The sequence below is a fragment of the Physcomitrium patens genome, chromosome 2 (assembly GCF_059467195.1).
Source record: "Physcomitrium patens ecotype Gransden chromosome 2, ASM5946719v1, whole genome shotgun sequence".
In the NCBI taxonomy this organism is placed as follows: Eukaryota; Viridiplantae; Streptophyta; class Bryopsida; order Funariales; family Funariaceae; genus Physcomitrium; species Physcomitrium patens.
Window position 1 is genome coordinate 21,076,804 of NC_143411.1, and position 15,996 is coordinate 21,092,799.

The following is a 15,996-nucleotide window of genomic DNA, read 5'->3' on the forward strand; positions in this document are numbered from 1 at the left end:
GGAGAAATTAAATAAACAAAAACCCCACTGTGTTAAACCAGTTTCCATTTATTGGGTGCAATGCACCCTGCACCCAGTAATTTTATCAATACCCTATTGATAAAATATTCCTTGGGTCGTCACACCTGGCTTCAGCGCTCAGATCTAATTACGGAACCCCTTCGCACTGAGTCCTGTCCGCAGGGAGCGCACGAAGCTTGGAACCAGATCGCTGATCGCCGTGCTGCAGGACCACGCGGGAGCAGCTCACACATACCTGTAATTGTCGCTGCAGGCAGATCGTCTGTCTCGCATGTGCGGGCACGTTCGTGGTAGGGCAAGTTGCTGGAACTCCGTCACTTGCAGCGGCCCTTTACCATATCCAGATATCTTAAATATATATAATCCCGAAGGGTTCTTTGCGCACTAGTTTGGATAGATGGGGCTCTGGGATTATCCTTCAACATCAATTCTCCGAGTGTGGCATGTGGTTTGATCAACTTCTAGATCGGCAGTCCAGGTTAGTGGGCGGTGTTGTTTTCAGAGCTTCAAGCATCAAGATGCCATGTAGGGTTAGGAAGCATGGAGTTTGAAACAGGAAGCAGGTTATCAACTTTCCAATGGGCGGTGTTTCTGTTTTAAGAGCTTCAAGCATCAAGATGCTATGTAGGTTTCAGAGCTTCAAGCATCAAGATGCGATGTAGGGTTAGGAAGCAGGGAGCTTGAAACATGAAGCAGGTTGGTTTTATGGCGTTTTGTTTTATCTCTTTTTGGGGCGATTTGAACTACTACGAATCCAACCTGATCAAGTGTTCAATCAACCAGGTGGTACCTCTTCTACTATCTTGCTTTTGATTGATTAACTTTCACAGAAGCACTAAAGATCATACTTATTTGGTTTAGTTTAAATACGATTGATTTAATAGAGCAATTTAGCTTCTGTTCTTGGTGATATGCTATCTCACAATGGTTAGTTGAAATCTTTTGCAATACATTTGAATTCTATCTCTTCATTTAGAGAATCCGTTTTCTTCCACTTGCTTATATTAGTACGCTTGTTTTATTTGCCATGCCCATGTTATCACATTGTGATGCTTACAGCTGGTAGGTTTCTTTTGACAAGAAAATAGTCAAATCAACTTTGGAAAATACTAGAGTGTGCATCTTGATTTCTCTTATTCAAAGAGTATTTAGTCTATAGGATGAATAAGATGCTATTTAGATTTTTGATGGTGTTCATGGTGCTATTTAGATTTTTCAAAGTAGTTGATGTGGGAAGAAAGAGAATCTTTTTGTTTACAGTTGAACAAGAAAGTCTATGTTGATTGATATATTACTTGGAAAGAATGGTATAAGTTTATGTTGTGTGAGAAATATTTTCAATTATTGTTTAAAAGTGTAGATTTAGTTTTCATTTCACAATCAATGCTAATGATTTGAACAAATTGAAGAATTCTACTATTTTTTATAATAAATTACATGTTATAGTAAAAATGTCAATTTGTATTTGTAAATTTAAAAATTAATCCACATTGTGAAGTTTGAAGCTTTATAATACATATATATATATATATATATATATATCATTCAAAATTAAATATACAATTTCTTACAAATATGAACAATAAAAAGTTGACAGATTATTATTAATAAATTTTGAGTACAAATTGTAGTTACAAAATTGATTTTGTTAGATGGAAATATGCACGAACACAATGACTCTTAGATGATTGAAAAAAATTACATCGATTCATGATGATAGTTTAAATTTCTCCTTCAAATTTTCGAATCTAAGATAAAAAAAAATATTCAAATTTTTACTTTGGTAATCTTATTTTTTTTTTCTATATTTGCAAACAAGATAGACGTATTAATTAATGCATTATATTATCAATTGTGGTGTACTTATAATTTTTTAATGAAATAGATCTTATAATATATATATATATATATATATATATATTGAAACTAAGAATCTTAGTATCAACCAATGGTTTTCTAAATTTTGTGTATAAAAGTAAATTTTTATTCTAATTGGATGGATACACATGTTCTGTTCAACGTTATATATACACATCACATGTATGTATGTATATGTGTCTAAATTTAGAAATATTCTAAAAAGAGCATACTATCCAGAAGCAGTTAAGATTTTATTCCTATCTAAACATCAGGTTTTTTAATTTAAAAAGGAAAAGATATTCATAAGTTCATAATATCTCCTACTATTTGTGCCTCTTGAATAGACCTGAATCCTTATTATTTTGTGTATCCATTTCCACTTGGCTTAAATAAATTGGTTCAATCTCATGACATCAATTGACTAGTTAAATACATGAAGTAGTTTATCCAAATAACAAAATCAAGTTTGCATTATCACTCTCTTAATGTTCTTGTGAAATGGTCAATTATTCTCATTCACGGTATATATATATATATATATATATTTGAATTAAGAAATAAAATTTATATCAATGTCTTGATTTTCATTAAGATTTTGATATATAATTTCCATTTTTGTGAGCCTTGGTTACATTATAAGACTCTGGTTCAACATTATAAGGATTTATTTCTTTTTTTCTTTATTTCTTATTCTGTAATTTTCTTTTCTGTTCTTGCTGCTTTCACTCTTTTGTAGGTGTGAATCCCTTTTATGAGGAGAATCAAAAGATAGAAAAAGAACAAATTATTAACAGAATTGTTTGTAATTTTGTTTACTTGTATGAGATTTAAAAAAAAAAAAAAAAAAAAAAAAAAAAAACATTGACACATAGAATTAGATTCTTTTGGCATTAGAAAATTTTCAAAAAGTGATTGGGAATTGGAGCTGAATTATGTGCTCTGATCTTCACTCAAAGGAAAATAAAATACAAGTACTAATCTGAAATGAAAATGGAAAGGAACTGTGGAGATGTGAATTGACCAGATTGTTACACCTTGTGCCATTGACCAAGCACATGCATAAATATTCCTTTTAGCCAAGTTGCAGAAATATTTTGTTTTTACAAAAAATACTTGAACAGTGAATACACATCTGATAATTACATTGACCACATTATTTTGCATCCTGGTTGCTCTGTTATCATCATTTCAACGATACTACAATTTTTCAACGTCCGGTTATTAAAAACATCCACAATAACCAATTACTTCTGCAAACGATTGGTGCTGCTGTCGACTTCATGTGCTCATTATTGTATGCCAAGTATAATATTTATGCAATATTATTTTATGAAAATCCATTCATGTGTATTTCATACTAAGAATAAACCCACTTGTGATTCCTAATATTTTTCATTTTTTCATGTTATGATACAGTCATGTTGAAGCTTCGTGAGTATCAAAGCCCCATGATGCGCCATTTTCTGTCACAGACAATAAATAAATAAGAAAAAATAAATGAAACAAAATTACAACCCCGAGTTCTAGGTTACAGACACTGCCAAAATTGTAGTAGAAGTTGCTTCTGCAGTGAAAGATCAACCCAACAGTTCACTGTGGTGATCACCACATAACTGACTAACTAGCTAGCTACAGCATATTTATGTATTCATATACATATATATATATATATATATATATATACAGTCATATCTTGAATTTCTGAGGGTGCTTGGATCTATGCACCCACCTTTCCACACACGGATTGGAAGAGAATGTTTTCTCCTGAAACTGATTTCTCGAAGGAGTTAAGAGCCATGGCTCTAGTGTAGAAACAGAACTAGAATCTAGGAGAAAGAGAAGAAGAAAAAGTTAAGTTCACCTACACTAACTGGCAACACAGCCAGTAGCTAGCTATCAGACTGTAACATGAGAAATTACAGTTTCTGGTAATGCTAATTGCAACTTTTCCATGGCTTATCAGCAGAGTTTCTACTGCATTGGAGGGAGACGAAACCTAGTGTCAGCTTCTCTTGATCTGCACACTGCTTCGTCCTGAAATCCAACACAATGTAAGCTTGTGAACACGTTTGTCGCTGTCGAAGGAGCAAATCTGAATGAAAAGAGAAGCACTGAGAAGAGCCACTCTCCTGTGGGCGAGGAAATCTGCATATTACAGATGCGTTGTACATAAGATGGAGACTGGAACACTTCTCCAGGGAACGTTTTCTTTGAAGCACCCATACTTCACGCAAGCAGCATCATGTTGATGTGGGTCCGCATTCGTGTATACATTTCCTCTCCTAAAACTTGAATCGAGAGATGAAGCTTGGACTAAGCCCAAGGAGTTCCGTGGACTTGGTAACGGCTGAAAGGTAAATATTCAGATGGACCGAGAACTGTCACAATGTACCTATTTCAAATTGGAGACGAGTTGTATTCATATCCCAGTTCTAAGCATCTTAAGAATCGCCTCTCAAGTGCTGACAGGCTACTTTTAATCAGGACGACATTCACTTCATAAGTACAGTTTCGACAAACTTTCAGCTGGCCACGCAACTCCCCAAAAACCTATAGATCTAGTTTCTCCATTCAGCGTGGCCTAGATCCGCAGGTAATCGAGTTGCTAACCACCTCGGAAGTTAGAATAGCAAACAACCCTAAGAAAAGCATCGCTTTTCTCAAGCTGGTGCATCCAAAAGTCTTGGCGTAGATATCACGTGAAACATCCTAGATCTGTGCCAACTGCATGTCCTACATGCACGACATACTTGAAACTGGCATCATCTTCAAATCTGACAAGGCAGTGTAGTATATTTATCTGCAAGGGTCAGGGTGCAATGAATTAACACCTGACCACCATGAGGAAGAGAATCTGAAATGCAAATAAAGAGTAGAAAAAACATTTTGCCACGATCATCAGTATCTACAGTAGGTTTCAACGACCCTGCGAATGAGCCAATAAGCTGGGATCATCAATTCGGATGCTCTTGACACCCAACTCTAGCAGGTAATTGTAGTATACAGTTAATTTAGGTGATTTCTGTGGAGGTTACTTGAGAGCAAGCCCTTGCTGCAGATGTTCCCCTATTCATTGCAAGTGAGTGTAACGTTGCATCTTTGATGTGCTCGCGATAAGTTACTTTTACCACCTTTAAACGCTTACAACCACTTGCAATTGCTGCAACTCGTTGATCTCCGATGCCCACTGATCTGAAAGTACCAATACATCTGAAAATCTGAAAGATCTGAAGGTCAGGTATGTGGACTGAAAATCTCGAAACCAAGAGAAGTAAAGCATTGCAACAGTTGACTGATACCCATGTACCAACTACTGATTGAGTGAACACTGACCTTAAAGAAAGACACCAGAACAGAAAATGATTGCAGGCCTCAAGACCTTTTTTGGGATTATTGTGACCCTAGCGTTAGTTTCCACGGTGCATCAAAAATCCTGAACAAAGAAGTAAAGAATGTTGATACCTTGAAGACATTTGTAACCCAACTTCACATGAGGATGGCTAGCAATTATTCAAAACACGACTATTAGTAGAAACAAGATTCATGAGTCTTACAAATCAATAACAGCATCAGTCCCTACCAATCAAACCCGTGAGAACCCACCCCCGCTGGTGTGAGACAAACCTGCAGCAGTCGAATTCCCGTAGGTTCTCACAATCAGCACTGCTGTGCATCAGTTCGAAGCTTGTAACGTCAATGCAGTCTCCAACTTCGATGGTCTTCATTCAGTGCACCTAGGGATACACATCAACCCTGCCAAACACAGCACCTAGCTTTAACCGTCATCACAAAACAGATCCTTAAGTTTTGGGAGTTGGATAATTGCACACCATGGTGAAATCGTAGAGAAAATTATGCATGAAATCTCTATTACGTCATAACAACGTAATCTAACTTTACACACCTACGTAAGAAGATTTGAGTCGTTCAAGTGCCATAGTGAGCAGTATTGCCAGCACCAATCCACACCTGTTGCTCCATCATACGTTATGAATGCATGGCTCCCGATACTGCAGCAAGAACACAAAGACAAGTTTATTGAGCAAGTCAGAAGTTTTGTGGTGCTATAGCTGCACATGTGATCTAGCTGCAACATGACAGATCTAACAACTGCAGGCCAGTGCAAGCTGTTACAACTCCCAGAACCCAACATCCATCCCACCCTATCACTTGCTCAAACTGAGCTCCTCGAATTTTTCAGTGGCTGAAGACTACTCAACAGGACGCTGCTTACGAGTCAACCACCGGCATTAATCAACCGATGTGAGTGAAAGACTTCTCATATACCAACGCAGTCAATATTCACTTTCAAGTTTCGAAAGCCATCAGGAGATATTTAGTGGTTGAAGAATTGAGTCCTAGGATTTGTACATCATAAAATAAAACAGTTGAAACTAAAAAGGTTTACAGTATGAATAGTAATAAAACCATAAAGAACTTTCTGAACGGACTACCACTTACAGCTTCTGGGATGGGAGCTTGAGCTGTCGGAGTTGCACTAAGCTGTATGCCAAGACAATGATACCGTAACATTTCACATTTTAGCACCATGTCATGTACAATTTCTGTAGAAGGCAACAGACGGGATACGGATACCAAAGCTCAGGCATTATTGTAAATTTCAGGTGCATTTAACCAAAACATTCCGCACAATAACCCTGCAAAGTATGGAATTTTCCATGAAGAAAAAACGTTGGCTTTAGGAGACTTTCCATACACTCTAAAATAAAATAAAAAACAGAAGAGAAAAGAGGAAGATCTAAGATAACTGGAAAGCTGGAAAACCCACCGTTTCACTTCCTGAAACAAGACCATACCGTCAGTACTTGATCTAAAGAAACAGTACACAAGAAATTTACCTCAGTAAATGAGAGCTCGATATTGAAATGCTGGTGGCAACTGGTTCCAATATCCAAGGTTTTTCTTCGAGTTAGCTCTTCATGACTGCGTAGCCCAAAAAACCCTAACATAATATAACTCTGACATCCGTCAACTTTAGCTTCTGTACATGCTGAAGCTCACTAGCACTAATCACCTCCACATCCCCAACCTGTGTTCAAGACGGCGGGTTCCACATCCTGGCCTTCTCACTCTTCACAACCTCGAACTCGTTCAGCCTCATGAGCTTAAGAGGAGGCATTTTTCTTGTGAATTGGGCAACGGTCGCCAGTAACGAACCCTCTACTTTCATTGATGTGTCTCGATACTCTACTTGCTGGTAGCGCCGTAATACGGGTTCAAATATATCAAATGCACGCACTTCCTACTAACAACCTCCAGATTCTGGAACCTGTCGAACAACTTGCACCATGAATATTTATCCAAAAGGTCTGGGAGTATGCTCGAGGTGCTGTGTAGGTTCTTGTACGCAAGCGTCCATATCAGCGCACCATCGCGCTACTGGCCCTGCTTACTCGCCGCATTTGAGCTCCACCAACTGCTCAAGTTTCAAACCCTGTTACCCAGACTGCCTCATTAGCTTCTCCTGCACTGGTAAGTTAACTCACCGTGCTTCTTCTGGGACCCTATCGAAGTACACATTCTCTTTTCCTGTTATAAAGAAAAGGAACTTTAAAGAACCGTATCAACCAACAGAAGTTTTTTTCGAAACTCTCTGTATTCAATTTACACATGCTTTTTATTCCTTACTGGCGTTAAACTCAACATCTGCAAGACAACCAAAAAAAAAGAAAAATAAATAAATAAATAAATAAAGACCAAAGAAGTGAACATGCGGGGTTACACAGCAAGCAAACCATTTATGCAAGGTGGTGGAACTAACAAACAGAAAACCCTCCACGTGCTCCGAAAAACCCAGGAGTTAATGCTACCACCCTTCCAGAGACCAAGGCTGAAGATTCTTCGAGCCAAAATGACACTACAATAAAGCCAAACAACAAAGTTGCTTCTGAGCATCATAGCTCCATTGCACTTGCACTCACAAACCAACAACAGAAAGGATATCGATCAGCACAACCCCGGACCCACACGCAGTAGCCGCGTTCAAAATTTCCGATTACAGCCTTAAAAACCTTGCTAACTATCGGTGGATGTGCATCACCAACTCCAAATCGACCACAACTCACGAACCTAGTCTGTGGGTATGAGCACAACAAGGAACGTTTTGAGCAAAAACTCCGTTAAAATCACCAAGTTGAGCTTCAAACCCTATATCCAAATACATGAAATTCAACCCAACAATGAGCTGCATTCTTCAAACTCACTGCATCTTGGTTTCGAGCCGACAGTGAGCTTCAAAATCACAGAAACACAACTACAAGCTAAGAAATCCCACCAACTTGTGTCCACAAGAGTCTAAACCCTTGTGATTTCCACTGCTACTAAATCTTGCAAAAACGTGGTAGATTCAAATCCAGCTGAGGTTGATCACAGGAGCTCGTGACCCCGAATCTCCAACTCTCAGCACTCCAGCTCCTCCACCCCACCTCACGGACTCCTCGGCCGACACCCATGGGTCAACGGAGCGTTGGTGAAGCGAAACTTCGGTCCGTGACACGTGTCTTAATTCTGTTTAAGGAATTTAGGGGTTCTTTCGAGGCTTCCAGCTCGGATTGTTTGAATGGGGGATAGTGTGACGTGGCAAAGACTTGGGGTGATGGTGGGGGTGGTCGAGCTATTTCTAGAGCTTTTGCTTGTTGTCTTTCGAGGGGTTATATTTTTATCTATTTGTATTTAATTTCATATATAAATATAAAAATGGGGAATTGTTAAATTGTCCCAAGTATTTATTAAATTGATCCACTCATCCTAACCATTGTCACAAAATTCCCACCTATTGGATCTACATTGGTCAAAAACTAATGATAAAATGGTTGGATCCTCTACCAATGATGATGTGTGGGTTGATTTAGTGAATGCATTGGTCAATTTAACAATTCCCTATTTATTTATTTATTAATATATATATTCATATAAATGCACACTTCTTTATTTATTATTGTTGTTGATTTGTTTGTGACTTTCTGTTTGTGAAGGTTGATGTTGATTGTGAGAAGTTTTTGTGTTGGTAGACAGGTGCTAATGTTGACAGCAGTATTTAAAAACTATGTATAATGCATTACAGTACATGAAGTGTATATATGTAGTGACATTTGGTGTTTGAACTCTAATGTTTGATCTAGAATTTGGTACATGTTTTCTGTATGATACTAATGTGTTCAAGTCCAATTATTGAATGTAGCTAGTTTGATATTGGTGTATTTAATATGTATGATCCAAAAATAATTTAGGGCAGTGTGTTTATTAAGTTTTAAATTCTGTTCAATGGAAAACATTCTTGTGTAAGATGATTATGAAATAGTCTGTATAAGTCATCTGCAACTTCAAAATACTTTTTATTTTTTTGGCAATTGTATTTGGGTTTCTAATGTTGCAAAAATGAAGTATTCAAAGTTCTGGGATATGACTGTAGTTTATTGTGAACCATGTGTGATTGTTTGTTCTTTGTTTTATTTTTTAAAATTTTTTGTGCATCCATATATATATATATATATATATATGTAAAAGGATAAAAGAGTACAATGTCATTAATATGGATTGAGCAATATGATAATTTAGTTGTGTGAAAAAATTAATTATTGTTTAATTTTTTTTCTTTTATAAATTATTGTATTAAAAAAATTACAAGTAATTTACAATTGCAAGCTGCAGAGGTTTTGAATTGTTAGATATTTTCTTTTTAGTTTGTTAGAATTAGAATATTGTGCAAAAAGAATTATATTTGTATTATTTGTCTATGCACAATATTAATATCTCACATGATTTGAAGACTTTTCATTGTAGTGGAAATTTTCCACTCCATCATATGCTATGAAGTGGTTGTTGCTACAAACTAATAAATTTTATGACGATTTTTTGACTGTACATTATGTCAAGCCAAACATGATTTAGAAAGTTGCATCAATGCTTGCTTGTTCTGTGAAATATATTATATATTGTATTATCATTACATGCAAAAATATTGATGTGTATATCAAAGTAAATTTGATGTTTTCTATATATATATATATATATATATATATAATGTTTTAAAACCTTTATATAATTACTAATGTAATCATGTGTGTGGAGAAAAAAATACAAACTATCTCTTAAATTCATTGATTTTTTATTTTATTTTATTTTATTTTTTCCTTATATTTTCTAGAATGGATCTATTGTCAATCACTAATATAGTATTTTACTAATGCCCACCTTGTTATTGTTTTATTTCATGCTGTAGTACTCTAACTCTTTTCTGACATTTTATGTGATTCTTATGAAATATTATTTTATTTTATTTTATTTCTAGTTATTTTTTAATAGAAGAAAATTTTAATATTTACAAAATTATTATGAACATTGTAAATGAATTGTAGATTATATGTTGCAATGAATCTAGAATTATCTCCAAAAACTCAGTTACTAAGACTAACTATATTAAATATTTTTGTAAAAGAATAATTATATTCAAATAAAAAAAATAAAAGTTTATATATAAAAGGCACTTAATAACCATAGTTATGTAAACTTTAACAATAACGATTTTCTATTTGGCTTCTTTTTTGAAAGAAAAACACTTTGTCAATTATTTCAACATAAAACTAATTATTCTATCATATAAAAAATAATGTCAAACACTTCAAGAAGAAAAAATATTGTTACAGCATAAAAAAGCTGATTAACTGCTCAAATATTTGAGTGCATTTGTTTTCTAAGACATCAGATGTTTTTTCACATTAAAATATGGAACCTTGACTTTTTATGTAAAAACCAAGATCAATCACATATACATAGTAATGACACGTTTGCAAAAAGAATTGATTGTTATTATTATTATTATTATTATCACCATTAAATCAAACTTAAAATTAATGAATAAGGTTTATTTAAAAACGTTCATATTTTACAAAGGAACTGCATTCAAATTTATATTTAATATGATTTCTATTGTTAATGCCTACTATTGGTTGCAAGAAAGCTTTAAAAAGAAGATCAAGAAAATCATTCAAATATTCCCATGAAAACTTTGTATGTGTATATATATATATATATATATTTATACAACCATGATAATAATTATTAACTTTTTATAAATTTTTCATCAAATGCAACATTGTAAATTTGTTATTCTTGTGAAACTTGAGCATTACTAATTTATATTGTAAAACATCATATAAACTTACATAATATAGAAAAGAGTCTACTTTTTAAAGAAATATTAATATACTTGTTTCTATAATAATAAAAAATTATATAAACTAAGTAACATGTATATCTATATGATTCTTAGAATCTTCTTATAATCACTAAAAAAAATTAAATAAAAATATATAGACAAAAAAATTTAAATATATTTTTTATAAGGATTTTTTAAAAAATATATTGAATAAAAATAGTATTTTTTTTTATCTGAATAACCTTTTTTTATTATCTTCACATCATATCACTTAAGAATGCATATAATAATGTTATTTTATACAAAAAATCAATCAAAAATGGAACATTGCATTGATTTTTGTTTTTTTTAATCATATGAAATTTAAAAATATTATTTTGAAACATTCAAAAATATGTCTAAATAATGTTATAGATGCAAAAATATTGAATCTTTGATAAAAAAAATTCATGCATATATTTTATAATGTAGTAGTAATATATATATATATATATATATATATATATATACTAGATGAAATAATAATAAAATATTCAAAAATATGTATAATCTTTTTTCTATTATTTAATATATTAAAAATAAATAATTCTAAAAATTAACCAAAATTCTAAGAACCAACTTTATTCTATAGTATACAACTAATAGATTTTGATTTTGAATAATTTATTAGTTTTTTATATAATTTTATTAATTAAAAAAATCCAAATGGTTGGCCAAGCCAAATGATCATATATGATTAGGAAATGCAATACAAGGCTATGTAGCTACTACAATACAAGCAACTAATCTAGATTGTTGGTCTTTTGCAATGATAATTTTCATCTTGCTTTTAATACGCCAATTATGATAATTAATTTTTTTTATAATTAATATTTATTATGTAAAAAAAATATAATTAAATATAATAATTATTATTTATTTTTTTTATAGAATATTACTTGTAGAATAAGCTAATTATTTCACATACATATAAAAAAATTACCTTGAAAATTAAGACATGTATCTTGCAATGCCAATGGGTGTTAGAAGTTCTATAAAATATTGCCACATAGCTCTTAGTTAGATAGTATATATACAGGCAAGAATATAGCCTTTTTTACTCTTATCAACATCTTTTTAATCTTTAGTTTTATTTTAAGACTTTTGGTCTTTTTAACTTTGGTCAATATTCTTATCTTTTTTTAGAAGTAAGTAGATTATTCCACTTCTATTGTTGTATTTTAAAGATTGTAGACTATTCACATTTAAACAAATAATTTAGTTTTCTAACACTAATTTTTTCTTTAATGAAAGCGGATCACCTTTCTTAGTAGAAATTTTAATTTCATATTAGAAGTTATGAATTACCCTCTTTTAATTTAAGTTTTGAATTTTTTTTAAGTTGTCTATAGAAGGAAAAATTATAGATGCTACTCTTGATGGAAGTGAAAACAGTTTTGAAACTATTGCAGATCTTCAAGAGCTTGTCAACAGTCATAGGGTAGAAATTTTATGCAAGACTAATGCTAACTCTAGAAGCACTATTTTTATTTTTATAGAAGAAGTCTAGAGTCTATGCCAAGAAGTTGTGTAGTTGAGAGAAGCAAGTAGATTAGCCTCACAATCAAATTCAAAAAGTCTCACTTCTATAAGGACAAAAGAGGCAAGAATTAATATGCTTGAAAATCTTGATAGTACAAGATTAAAATTTTGAATATTTTTATAATAAGTTAAGCTCTATTTAAGACTGCATCCTTTTCAATATTCTAATGGATTTACTCAAATTGGATTCAAAGGCGTACTTCTATCTGGAAGTATTCTCTGTTTGTTTGTATCCTTGATAACAAAAAATTCATGACTATTCTATGATTTGAATTCATTCTTGAAAGTATTTATAGCTACATTTGAAGAAAGTGATTGCAAAAGAGTAGCAAAGACAAAGCTCGTATTGCTATTACAAAAATCACGTTCAACTATCATATATGCTGCTGAATTCTAAAATCTTCTTTGCGACAAGGATTGGAATGATAAAACCCTTATCAATCAGTTTCAATATGAATTGAAAAATAATGTCAAAGATTTATTGTTGATAATTCTAAGAGTAGATTCATTAGAGCAATTTATTACTCAAGCCATTGCATACAACAATCAATTCTTTAAAAGATGCTAAAGACAAAGATTTGGTTGAAAAATTATAAATCAAGTCATAGCAACACCTTCTAATTTTTCAGAAGCTTACTTGTCTAAATCAAAGCCTATGCAAATTGATATGAAGTTGTATTATATAAAGTCTTGTTTGAGAATGCATTGAGTACTTAATTATAGAAAGTAAAAAAAATTGCAATAACAAATCCTAACAACTCTAATAGAATCATATATAAATTACAGTTAAAGCTTAATAAAGATAATCAAATATTGATCAAGTCTAATTTAATTTTCAAATAAGTTATAAAAGAAATACAAAAAATCTTAAATAAATCCTAATTAAATTCTAGACAAACCTTAAATAAATCCTAATAAAATTCTATACAAATCTTAGATAATTCCTAACAAAATCCTAAATTCCAAACCAACCTTAGATCTTAAATAAATTCTAAATCCTATAGCAAATTAAAATCTCTATAACTAACAATAAAATCATTGATTTCAATTCAAATTTTGTAGACCTCTTAATAACTAAGCTAGTAATAAATATAAACAGGTTTAAAAAGATCAAGCTTACCAAATAGAAGATAAATCCTAAAATCCACTTGAATCTTAATTGGCTTCCTTTTCCAATCTTATTGGTGATCTTTCCAAGCCAAAATCTCTTAATTCCATCATTAAATACCTTTCAAAATTTACGTATATATTAAAAATTAATTCTATTATTTATATACATAAATTTTAGCTTGATGAAACTAGTAAATTGCTTTAAAAAATTGAAAATATTGTAGGTATATAGTTTTGTGTCTTGAGATTTAATTTCAATATTGATTGGCAATCAGTCTTTTTTGGATATTAATTCTTATTTTTTTGAAGTAATTTTTATTAAAACTAAATTTTAATTTTCTTATAGATATATTTATATCCTTTCTAATTCTAATTTATCTTATTTTACCTTATTTATGGCCTTAAAAAATAAGTAAAAGCCTACTTTGCAAAAAAAACAACATTTTCACTTTTAATTTTATTAATTTTTGACTATTATCTATATTTTTAAGATAATTTTTTATAATATTTTGAAATAAGATATTCTATAATATAATAATTTCTCACTCTTTTATCTATTAGTTGTGTAATAATATGAAAATAATACATTTTAAACTTTTTATTAAGTAAAAAAAGACTTATCATTGTTATGTAGGTTTGGGCCCATATTATAAAGAATTCAAGTATATTACTCAACATTGCTCAAAAGAGCAATGCAATCACAAAATAAGGAGCATGGTTGCTAAAAAAGATGAGGTGTTGAAAAATTAGTTTCCCCAACTATAATAAAGATTGTGTGGCTAGAACTTATTTAACATCTAATAAAGGTGTTATTTTTTTTTCAAATCCTTCACCTTGTTTTATAATAGAAGTTTGTTTAAGACCAAAAAACCACAAAGTTTTAGCCTTATTAGATTTGAGTGCCTTAGCCTATTTTATAAAAAAAGACTATGTCAAAAAATAAGATATATCTTTAATTAAAAAAACCAAGTTTGTACATGTAGAAGTAATAGATGGTTGTTTATTGTCTTTTAGAGATTATACATATGAAATTATTCCTTTAAATGTAGAAATTAGTGGTCATAATAGTTTATTAGTATTTAATATAATTAGATCTTTTTTAATTCAATTATTTTAAGATTATTATGGCTAAAAAATTATAATCTTTAAGTTGAGTAGATTTCTTATGACCTTGATTTTTTTCCATAGTTTAGTCTAAGATTCTGATATACAAGCAAAAATCTAAAAAATCAATATATTCAAATTATTATTGATAGGTGTAAGAACTTTTATGTAGGTTATAAAAGAAGAATCAATTTTTGCTACATATGCCATACCTATTATTGATTCAAAAATGATCTCAAGTAACATTCTAAGTGAATATTAAGATTATCAAGTAATTTTTGACGAGAAAAATATAGATATTCTTCCAAAGCATTGTTTTTGTAATTGTTCCATCAATCTTCAAAAAAGAACTCAACCACCATTTGAACCAATCTACAGCCTATCATAAAACTAGTTGACTATACTCAAATAATATATTGATGAGAATTTGATTATAAACTTCATGTGCCATTCTAAATCTCCATTTAGGGCTCATATCTTACTTATGAAGAAAATAAATAAATCTTTGTAGATATGTGAGAACTATCAAAGATTCAATAAAATCACCATCAAAAATAGATATCTTCTATTTTTGATTTCAAGACTTCTTGATCAATTGAATCAAGCAAAGATGTATACAAAAATAGATCTAAAAAAATATATAATCTAATATACATTAAAAAAAAAGATGAATAAGAAACTATATTTTAAATTAAGTATAGATATTTTGAATATAATGTCATGCCTTTTGGACTTACAAAGATACTAGCTATTTTTCAACATCTAATAAATGATATTTTCTTGTGTTTCTTAATGATTTTGTCATCTATTACTTAGATAACATCTTAATCTACTTGAAGAACACAAAAGAGCATAAATTTCATGTTTGTGGCGTATTACAAAAATTAAGAGATACAAGATTATATACCAAGATAGAAAAGCATAACTTTTATACTATTCAAATTGACTTCCTAAGATATATCATTTCAAATGATGGTCTTATGATTGATCTTAAGAAGATCCAAACTATTATGGATTAAAAGATCTCAAAAATAGCCAAAGATGTACAATGTTTTTAGAATTTATTAATTATTATAAGATCTTCATCAAAAACTTTTTTTTAGTTGCAACTCTTCTTACATATCTCACATATAAAGACAAAC

At 31.2% G+C, this 15,996-nt stretch overlaps 1 long non-coding RNA gene across 10 annotated transcripts; it reads right to left on the reverse strand.

The window, feature by feature from the left end:
* Positions 1-3,357: 3,357 nt before the first annotated feature.
* LOC112293348 (uncharacterized) lies at positions 3,358-8,318 on the reverse strand. 10 transcript variants are annotated; one of them, XR_016501823.1, is made up of 8 exons: positions 8,177-8,318; positions 6,741-7,548; positions 6,343-6,384; positions 5,786-5,891; positions 5,506-5,634; positions 5,215-5,314; positions 4,917-5,099; positions 3,358-4,681 (listed from the first exon to the last, which is right to left on the reverse strand). It is a non-coding gene; the product is annotated as an uncharacterized LOC112293348 (long non-coding RNA). The 10 variants fall into 10 exon arrangements; XR_016501827.1 differs by having other exon boundaries at positions 8,106-8,312; XR_016501828.1 differs by having other exon boundaries at positions 8,049-8,312.
* Between the last annotated feature and the right edge of the window lie 7,678 nt (positions 8,319-15,996).